Source organism: Cervus canadensis, chromosome 1 (assembly GCF_019320065.1).
Source record: "Cervus canadensis isolate Bull #8, Minnesota chromosome 1, ASM1932006v1, whole genome shotgun sequence".
Taxonomy (NCBI): domain Eukaryota; kingdom Metazoa; phylum Chordata; class Mammalia; order Artiodactyla; family Cervidae; genus Cervus; species Cervus canadensis.
In genome coordinates, this window is record NC_057386.1 from 34,444,054 (window position 1) to 34,454,416 (window position 10,363).

A 10,363-nucleotide genomic window follows, 5' to 3' on the forward strand; every position below is an offset into this window, starting at 1 on the left:
ACATATATCTGCTCTTTTTAAGATTCTTTTCCTGTATAGGCCGTTATGGAATACTGAGTTGAGTTCCATGTGCTTGCTATACAGTAGGTCCTTATTAGTTTCCTTTTAAAATATTTATTTGTTTTAATTTATTTTGACTGTGCCAGTTCCTTGTTGCTGCTTGCAGACTTTCTCTAGTTGCGGCAAGTGGGGCTACTCTCTAGTTGAGGTGTGCAGGCCTCTCATTGTGGTGGCTTCTCTTATTGCAGAGCACAGGCTCTAGAGGGCAGGCTCCCTAGCTGTGGAGCAGGGGCTTACTTGCCCGAGGTATTTGGAATCTTCCCAAACCAGGGATTGAACTCGTGTCCCCTGCATTGGCAGGCAGATTCTTAACCACTGGCCTGCCAGGGAAGTACTACTAGTTATCTTTTATTTTTATTATTATATCATGGGAGGGTTACTAGAATTCTGGGTAACGTGGGAGATTCCAGGTCTTGGAGGCCAAGGCCAGGCAGAGGGAGGCTGATTGATGATGGAGCAGAACAGAGTTAGGTACTTTCTTGGTGCACCAGCTACTTCCCCTTGGCTGCCAGGTCATGTGTCCTGGGGTGTGAGCTTGTGAGCTTTAGCGCTCCCAAGCTGTCAGATGTGAAGCTGAGAATCCTGGACTCATCCTTAAAGTCTAGCAGGTTGACAAGACCAGCAGACTGGGGGTGTGGAGGCCCAGTGGAGGAAGTCTTCAAATCACACAGCAGGTGGTGGGTGAACTGGGGTGGGGGCCAGGTGTCCGGATACCCAGCCCAAGGATTTTTCCTCTTCCGATGGCTTCTGGGTCTGGGTCCTGAGGCTGGCTCAGCCACTAGCTGACTGTGACCTTGGGCAGTGCCCGTCTCTGTATCCTGTATGAAAAGTGAGGGAAGGACAGCTAAGTCTCAATGTACTGTGATGGTTAAATGAACAATTGTGAAGGTGCTGAGCACAGGACCTGGGACAGCAGAGGGTAGAGAACCCTGTCCCTTCTTCTCCTTAAGATCATCCGTTCCTTGAAAGGAAGTAACTGAGTCTTGTCTTTTTTGTATCTAGAAAAGCAGCTCAATGCATTGAGTAGCATTGGTAGTCAGATAAATCGTGGACTTCTCTGGTGGCTCAAGGAGAAGACAATGGCACCCCACTCCAGTACTCTTGCCTGGAAAATCCCATGGACAGAGGAGCCTGGTAGGCTGCAGTCCATGGGATCACGAAGAGTCGGACACGACTGAACGACTTCACTTTCACTTTTCACTTTCATGCACTGGAGAAGGAAATGGCAACCCACTCAAGTGTTCTTGCCTGGAGAATCCCAGGGACGGAAGAGCCTGGTGGGCTGCCGTCTATGGGATCGCATAGAGTCGGACAGGACTGAATCGACTTAGCAGCAGCAGCAGCAGCTGGGGACTCAGGGGTAACGAATCCACCTGCCAATGCAGAAAAAGCAGATTCGATCCCTGGGTTGGGAAGATCCCTTGGAGAAGAAAATGGCAACCTAGTATTCTTGCCTGGAAAATCCCTTGGACAGAGAAGCCTGGCGAGCTATAGTCCATGGGGTTACAAAAGAGTCAGGTGTGACTTAGCGACTAAACAATAACAAACATGGAATGTGTAACTCTCCTCTATTTTCCTAAGCAGCTGCTCGCTCTGGCCATTAGATGGCACTCAAATACTTTCTGTGCATTGAAACAGCATCCTGTTTGGTTAACAGAGAACCCATCGACACACTCCTTCTGAGGTTTGACTTTTCAAAGTTATCTGTTTGCAGTGCGTTGGATCTTTGCTCCCTTCCTGATGCTTCAGGGCGTTTTAGGAGCATGTTAAAAACCGCACTTCATTCAAATAATACTAGTTGCTATTAAAACTTAATGTGTGAAGGTAATCATATGTCTTACACTCCACTAGGGTTAAGTGACCTTTCTTTTTCATATTCAAATTACTATGACTTGAACCCAAAGCCAGATAACTTCTGAAAATTGGTCTCCTTAAAATCTCCCTCCTCCCAGCTATGTCTGCAAGTGTTCCAGCTGATGACCCATAGGGATTGTGAAATTGGTCCTTGGTTTCCTTCCTGCCCTCCTGTCTTACTACCTTCTGTTGCTTTCACAATCTGAGATGCTGGGCCCAGGCGTCTTCTCTGACCTGTAAGTTAGGGGCCAGGGGCACTGCTCTTTCCCTGGCCACTCCTGAAAGATGGGACAGGCCCTCCCCAATTCTCCCTGGCACAGCCAAGACGGAGATTGGAACATGGGACTTTGAGCAAGACAGTTCCGTCCATGTTAGTATACATGAATCCACCATTCTTTTTCTGTTTTGTAGTTGTATAGCATTCCATAGTTTGGAACAATTGATTTAATCAGTCCAGTCTGATGGAAATTTTAGCTTGTTTTCATTTGCATTTTGCTTTATACACACGGATGTTTTTGTGTACACGTGAGAACCTCTAAGGGATAGATTGTTAGAAAAGCAATTTCTGAATCAAAGGGAATATATGTTAAAAAATTTTGGTTCAGAAATGTGCTTTTCTTGGGAACTCACTTAGTTTTCTCTTTCAAGCACTTCCTCTAGAAACTGGCTATAGGGCCTCTTTAGTTTGTCCTCTGGGAAGTTTTTGAGTCAAATGTTTGACCCATACCTCAAAACCATAACCAAAATATAATTAAAAGCCCCTGCTTCTTGTACCACCTTCACTTTTCATTTCATTTTATCCCCTCCCTGCTCTCACTGTAACTTCACTTGATAGATGTAGTGACTTCATACAATTCTATTTTACTTTATATGAATATAAATTTGTACAATGAGTCCTTCCAGGACAAGATGGGCTGTGAGCACATTAAGTGGTTGAATAGAGGTTTTTTAAACAACTGTCGTGGGAGCGGGGAGACAGGATCTATTGAATGCGATCTGTTTCACACCTGGCACTTCGAGGAGCTAGCTCCCTTCATCTTCCCAGCAGTTTTCTAAGATGAAAACTGGATCATTGAGGATCATTGTTCTTTTTTTGCAGATGAGACCAGGCCCGAGAGACTCCAAAACCCGCGTCTTCATCTCCATGCCCTTTGCTGCCTCCAATGTGCTGAGAGGTGACCGGTGAGTATATCCATCTCCAACAAGCTTATGTGCTCAGCAGTCCCAAGACTGCTTCTAAAAGCCAATTGGGATACAGCTTGGCTGTATATCTTAATTTTTAAAAAAGTTACTTCTATGTATTTATTTAAATTTTGGCTGTGTTGGATCTTTCTTGAGGCACATAGGTTTAGTTACCCTGAGACATGTAGGATCTTAGTTCTCTGATCAGGGATCGAACCTGCATCCCCTGCACTGGAAGGCGAGTTCTCAACCACTGAACCACCAAGGAGGTCCCCCTGGCTGTGCCTCTTGACCTAATTCTGGTCCTCTCCACTGGGGCAGCCTCAATCTGTCAGAACACACCTGTGTTCATTACATGAAGTAGACTGTCACTTCCTCCCTCTCCCTGGAGTTTTGACTGGAAATGCAGCTGATGTCGATCAAAGCAAAGGGGCTTTAGCTGGGGGAGGAGGACCTGGGATGAGCTCTGGGGTAGGACTTCTGCCCAGTGGGAGGTGCTAAGTGCAGGAACAAGTTATGGGAGGGAAGCATGGAATTTCCTTCTAGGAGCCTTTAAGAACAGGTCAAATCCTCAGCCATCTGGGGCTAAGCATGGAGAATTAATGAGGCCCCTTGGGTCAGCCCTGCTAAGCCTCCTTAGAAAACTACAAATCCACTATGTCAACTGGTCATTAAACTCCATTTCTCAAGGCTCTCTTTCCTTGACAAAATTTCCCTTGGCCAACAGGTGGTGATAGTTTGACAGAAATAAGACTGTACAGGACTTCTTTGAGCCATGAGAGGAAGCACCAAGAGCCGTTTGGGAGGCTCTGGAACCAAGACAGGGAGACCTTTCTGTAAACCCATGGACCTTTCTGTGGGTCTGGGGAGTGCGCTGGTTGACGAGCAATTTGGTAGGTATTCATGTTCAGGTCCTAGAGGGAGACGCTGGGTGATTAAAAAAACTTGGAGGAGGAAGCGGATGCCATTCATGGGACATCTCACCCACCTCTCAGGGAGCTCCTGGGCTCCTACTCTGACCATGTTTGGTCAGCTCTCAGGACAGGGCCCTGCTGCCCAGCGGGTCTGCGGCTGATGAGCGGGGTCCACTTTCTCAAGGAGGCGTGGCCTGGAGCCAGCAGATCAAGGTCTTTTGATCTGGATTCCTGTGATAGTCACCTCTCAAACTCGTCGGTACCTTTGATCTCCCTGCTCCCAACTCATCCTCCACGTAGGCACCCAGAGAGACTCTTATAGAACACAAACCTGATCATGCCACACCCCTGGATAAATCCCTCTGATGGCTTCCCATTGCTGGGTGGTGTTCCAGGTCTTCTGACCTCAGTTTGCACTTCTGCTCTTACCCACGTCCTCCCTGCATGAGCTCTCCACTCCAACTTCATCTTCTTGGTGTCCTTCAAGCCACCATGTCCTGTCATCCACTTGGTACCTTTGGTCAGACTGTGCCTTTCTCCTGCTTGGTGACCTTCTCATCTAAGGTCCAGGTCAGAAGTCACCTCTTCCTGGAAACCTTCTATTTTCCTAAGCACAGTTTCTTCTTAAAAGTGAAAGTTACTCAGTCATGTCCAACTCTTTGAGACCCCGTAGACTGTAGCCTGTCATGCTTCTCTGTCCATGGAATTCTCTGGGCAGGGCAAGAATGCTGGAGTGGGTAGCCATTCCCTTCTCCAGGGGATCTTCCCAACCTAGGGATCGAACCTAGGTCTCCCACATTGTGGGTGGATTCTTTACCAGTTGAGCTACCAGGAAGGCACAGTTTCTTCTTAGGTCTCACATAAATCATTTCCTGTCATAGAGAGCTGTGCGCTTCTCTGTATCCCCTCCCGCAGACCATGAGCTCTTTGAAAACAAGAATTGTATCTTTTTTCTTTTTGTATTCCCTTCCTTCCACTGCTCTGAAGAGTGCCTGGCACATATTTGGTGCATGATAAGTATTTGGAGAATTAATTGAGCCCATAGGATGGATGAAGAGACTGCCCTTTGGGGACAGATTTTTCAGTCTAAGAGGACAGAAGCTGAGAAAGGACACAAGTGAAAACAGTGAAACTCTAAGGAGAACAGAAGGAGTGGTACATGAACTACTGGGCTGCATCTGTCCCTTGGTCCCTGGGCTGGTCATTGTCTCTTGCTTTCAGATCCATGCCTGTTTTTCTCCTGCAGCTGTGTCTCAGGCCCCTTGGCACTGCTTTCTATTTTCGGCAGAAGGTTGGAGCCTGGAGGGGAAGTGAGAAGTCAGAGCATTTCCCCTTCTCTCAGCTGTGGGCAGAGCAGGGCATTTCTGGCCACGGCTGCATTTGCATGGCTGTTTGCCTCTGGGATGGACATTCCTCCCTCTGTGGTCTCATCTCCTGCTGGGCAGACTCTGCTGTGGTCCTGGCTCAGGCCAGATGGCTTGGCTTCTGGCTTTTGGTGACACCATCATCCCCTTGGGTCCTGCAGCTCTGGAAGGATGCTGGCTTCCTGTTCTTGTTAATTTTGGGAGTTGCTTCCTCATTCCTGTTTGGCTTTTTAGCCTTTCGTCCCCACTGTGGCCCATCCTCTGTATAAAATTCTCTGTGTTTGAAATACTAGAGTGGTTTCAGTTTTCTTGACTGCACCCTGTCCGCCGAAGTCTTGCTTAGACCAGGTGAAGATTCAGCTCTGGGTTTCCTGAACCAGCCTCTGTCCTTGCTTCTACACACAAGGGTCCCTTGTCTTGACCACAGTGTTTCCGCAAGGCAGCCTTTAGTGCCCACATAAGAGCCAGAGTAGTGCCTTGCTGTCATGCCTGATGAATCCCTTTGGGTGATTTTGGAGAGCTGATCTTTGGTTGAACCAATTTTTCCATGCTTTTTGGTTCCTATGGGGGAGGATCTTGGACCTTAGAAGAATAAGGGTGGTGGTACAAGATCACAACCCCAAAGTAGCCCCTACTTTTAGGAAGCTAATATCCTTCTATGTCTTGACACTTAGAAGAAAACTTTTTGAATACATTCAGAGGGTAGTAAACTTCTGGAATTCACTATGCCAAGAGCTGGTGTTAATAGGATATCTAAAACCCTTCCTGGGACTTTGCTGATGGTTCAGTAGTTAAGAGCCCATCTACCAACGCAGAGGACATGGGTTCGATCCCTGGTCTGGGAAGAGACAACGTGCCACAGAGCAGCTAAGCCCATGCACCACAACTATACAGCCTGCACTCTGCAACAAGAGAAGCCACCATGATTAGAAGCCCGTGCTTTGCAACCAGGGAGTAGCCCCACTCGTTGCAACTAGAGAAAGCCCAGGCACAGCAACAAAGACCCTGCGCAGTCAAAGAACCCCCAAAACAAAAAACAAAAACAGAAAACTCTTCCTGAGAGGACTGGCTGAACTCAACAATTGATCTGTGTAGGATTATCAAGGGGAATGAACTTGTCGTGTGGTATCCTTGCTGTGGAACAGTGATATGTGTTGTAGGGAAACCCACTGGAGCCAGGACCTGAGCTGAATGGACCCGAGGCTGATGTACTAGGTGGTTCCCACCCTCCTTTGCAGGATGGCGGGAGGGGAAGAGAGTCTTTCAACTTTTAGTGGAGTTAAAGATGTGGGGATTGAGATGAGAACAGTGGACCTGGAGAGGAGAGGATGGGGCACTTGAAAGAAGATGCTTCTCTTGGAGTGCTTACTAAGTTGCTTAAGTCATGCCCTACAATTTGCAACTCCATGGACTGTAGCCTGCCAGTCTTCTCTATCCATGGGATTCTCCAGGCAAGAATATTGAAGTGGGTTGCCATGCCCTCCACCAGGGGCTCTTCCCTACCCAGGGATTGAACCTGCGTCTCTTATAGTCTCCTGCATTGGCAGGTGGGGAGAAGTGCAAATACCGAAAGCTTCAGTTTGACAAGTCAACATGATCTTCATGGGGTTAGGAGATCAGAAGAGAGGAAGAGCACAGAGAAGGTAGAGAAGAGTGATCTGGAGGCCAGAAAAGATAAGGAAATTTCTGCCAGGGTCATTGTGGAGAGAGTTTGCCGGGAAAGACTGGAACTCGACACCAATGACCATGCTACAACTCAGAATCTTTTGGTACCACCATGGGCCAGGTATGTGGGAATGAAGAGGTGAAAGACACATAGTTCCTCACTCACTCTCTAGTTGTGGCTGCTGCTGCTGCTAAGTCGCTTCAGTCGTGTCTGACTCTGTGCGACCCCATAGACGGCAGCCCACCAGACTACCCCGTCCCTGCGATTCTCCAGGCAAGAACACTGGAGTGGTTGCCATTTCCTTCTCCAATGCATGAAAGTGAAAAGTGAAAGTGAAGTCGCTCAGTTGTATCCAACTCTTAGCGACCCTATGGACTGCAGCCTACCAGGCTCCTCTGTCCATGGGATTTTCCAGGCAAGAGTACTGGAGTGGGGTGCCATTGCCTTCTCCCCTCTAGTTGAGGAGACAGATAATAAAAAAGATGATCATAATTGCATTACTCTCATGCTTGGCATGCCTGTTGCTACAGAAGTTTGGAGAACTCCCCAGGCATCTACGCAGGCTAATGTGGGAGGTCAGAGAAAGCTTCCAGGAGGAAGGGACTTCTGGGTCGAGTTTTAAGGATGAGTTTCAGTTATCCAGGAAGAGAGGAAGCAGTGAGAGTGGGGAAAGGTGTTGAAGGCAACTGGAGGGTGGTACTCAAAGGCCTGGAGTGAGCGAGAGAGCAGGGCCAGTTTGGGAAGCTTGAGTGTGGAGTAGGGAGGTGGGTGGGTGAGTGGTGATGGGGAATCTGTGAAGTGAAGAGCTAAGTGATGGTGGAGTATGTCTTGAAAAGTCTGATGCAGGACTTCCGTGGTGGTCCAGTGGCTAAGATTCCACATTTCCAATGCAGGTGGCCTGGATTCCATCCCTGGTCAGGGAACTGATCCCACATGCCACAACTAAAGATCCTGCATCCCTCAGTGAAGATCAAAGATTCTGCATGCTGCAACTAAGACCTGGTACAGCCAAAAAAATAAATAAATATAATAAAAGAGAAAAGCCTGATGCTACTCCAGGAGTTTGGAGGACTATTCTCCTGCGAGCAATGGGGAACTGATAAAGGAATATGGCAGAAGGGTGATAGACTTCGATTTGTGGTTTAGAGGGATGACCCTGGCTGCAAAGGGTCAGACTGAAGCAGGGAGACCAGACAGGTGCTGGTTGTGATGGTCTACCTGAGAATCCAGTCTAATAGAAGGTTTGGTCTGGTCCCATCTCTGAGCAGCATCCATGGGACTCTAATGGGACTCTAATGGGGCTCATACTGGCTTGGGGAGAGGGAAGCGGCTTTTGGGGGCAAAAGTGGGAGAAATGTGAGGGCTGGCCAGGCCTCTGAGACTTGCATCCAAGACCGTGCACAGAGCGCTCTGTCCTCCTCTGCCGACATGGATCTGACCTGCTGTGACTCTGTGGGGCGAGTGCTTTGCAGGTGGAGACGGAGGTTTAATAGCAGCTGATGAGTGGTGAGAGTGCGGGTTTTTCGGGAATGGATGTGAAGGAGGCATCTCTATACAGCTAAATTCCTTTATTAACGTAATGAGTTTGGCTGCTTTCCTGGAAATGCAAGTGCCATTTGGCACCATCGCTGCTGCTTCAGAAAGGGTGTCATTAAACTAAGAATCTGTAGGAATGCACAATGGCGATAAACGAAGCTGCTTGGGAGATTGCAGGGAATCACGTAGACTTCAGAGGGACCTTCAGAATGGAGAACACTCTGGCTATGAAGTCAGTATGCAGCTAAGGGGTGGGGGAGGGGTGCTGGAAACCAGAATAATTAGCTGGATTATCAAACCCAAGCAGGTAATGAGTCACATTTAGAGGGCTAATAGTAAAGTCATATCAAAGTCAAGTTGATGCAGAGACCTCAAAGGGGCCAGACCACCTCCCGGCCCTTCTGTCCCCTGTTTACTAGAGCAGTCTCTAGTCTGGGTTTCTAAAGGCAGCACCTGAGTGTTGTGGTTTATGCTTCTTTCCATGACTCAGCTTTGCCTCAGATTGTCCTGGTGGTTCCCAGACCTGCTGGGAGGGAACATTGAGATGTTACTTCTTCCCAACGTGAGATCAGACTTGGAAAACCAAGGGCTGAGACCAGATCAACAGACAGGATGGGAATAGAAATCTCTCTTCCTATTTCATTCGTTCTTTGGAATGGGTTGGGGCTTGAAATTAGGGGGAGACTTGGGCAGTCATTGGGCTTCCCTTGTGGCTCAGACGGTAAAGAGTCCGCCTGCAATGTGGGAGACCTGGGTTCGATCCCTGGGTTGGAAAGATCCCCTGGAGAAGGGAACGGCTATCCACTCCAGTATTCTTGTCTGGAGAATTCCGTGGACAGAGGAGCCTGGCGGGCTACAGTCCAGAGGTTTGCAAAGAGTCAGAAACGACTGAGCGACTTTCACTGGGCAGCCACTGGGCTTTTAAATTCATTGTACTGTTGTGAAATTCTTTCTTTCTGAGTTGAGTTTGGACCCAGAGTTGGATGTGGATGACATGGTAAAATAAAACCTTCCCAGATGACGTCAGCCCAAAGCGATGTAAGGTTTTCAGGAGCCTGGGATGAAGCCACCACTGCAAGCACCTCTCATGCTCCCTCTGGCCCTCACAGCAAACTTGTAAAGATGTAGTAGTTAGGACTTTGCAGGTGAGAAGAGGAGGCTCAGAGAGGTAAAGATGCTTGGCCAAGTCCGCTCAGTTGAATCGAACTCAGATTGTCTTATGTTGAAACTGGTCCCTCCAACCCTGTGTCTGTCCTTGCTGATGAGGAAGGTATGTTAAAAGAGTTCATGTAAAGTCAGTTTTTAAAAACAAATTTTTTTTTGGCTGCATGGCATGCGGAATCTTTATTTAAATGGAAACTCACTCTTGTTAGCTTGGCTTCTTCAGTTCTGTTTATTTATTTTTGGCTGCACTGGGTCTGCATTGCTTTGTGCAGGCTTTCTCTAGTTGGAGATGAGCTGGGGTTACTCTCGAGTTGCAGGGCTCAGGCGTCTCACTGCGGTGTCTTCTCCTGTTGCGGAGCACAGGCTCTAGAGCCCCTGGGCTTCAGCAGTTGCCATGCATGGGCGCAGTAGTTGTGGCTCACGGCCTTAGTTGCTCGCAGCATGTGGGATCTTCCCAAACCAGGGAAGGAAACCATGTCCCCTGCATTTGCAGGCAGATTCTTAACCCCTGGACCTCCAGAGAACTCTCTGTGTGGAATCTTAGTTCCTCGACCTGGGATGGAACCTGTGCCCCCTGCAGTGGGAGTGGGGAGTCTTAACCCCTGAACTGCCAGGGAAATCCT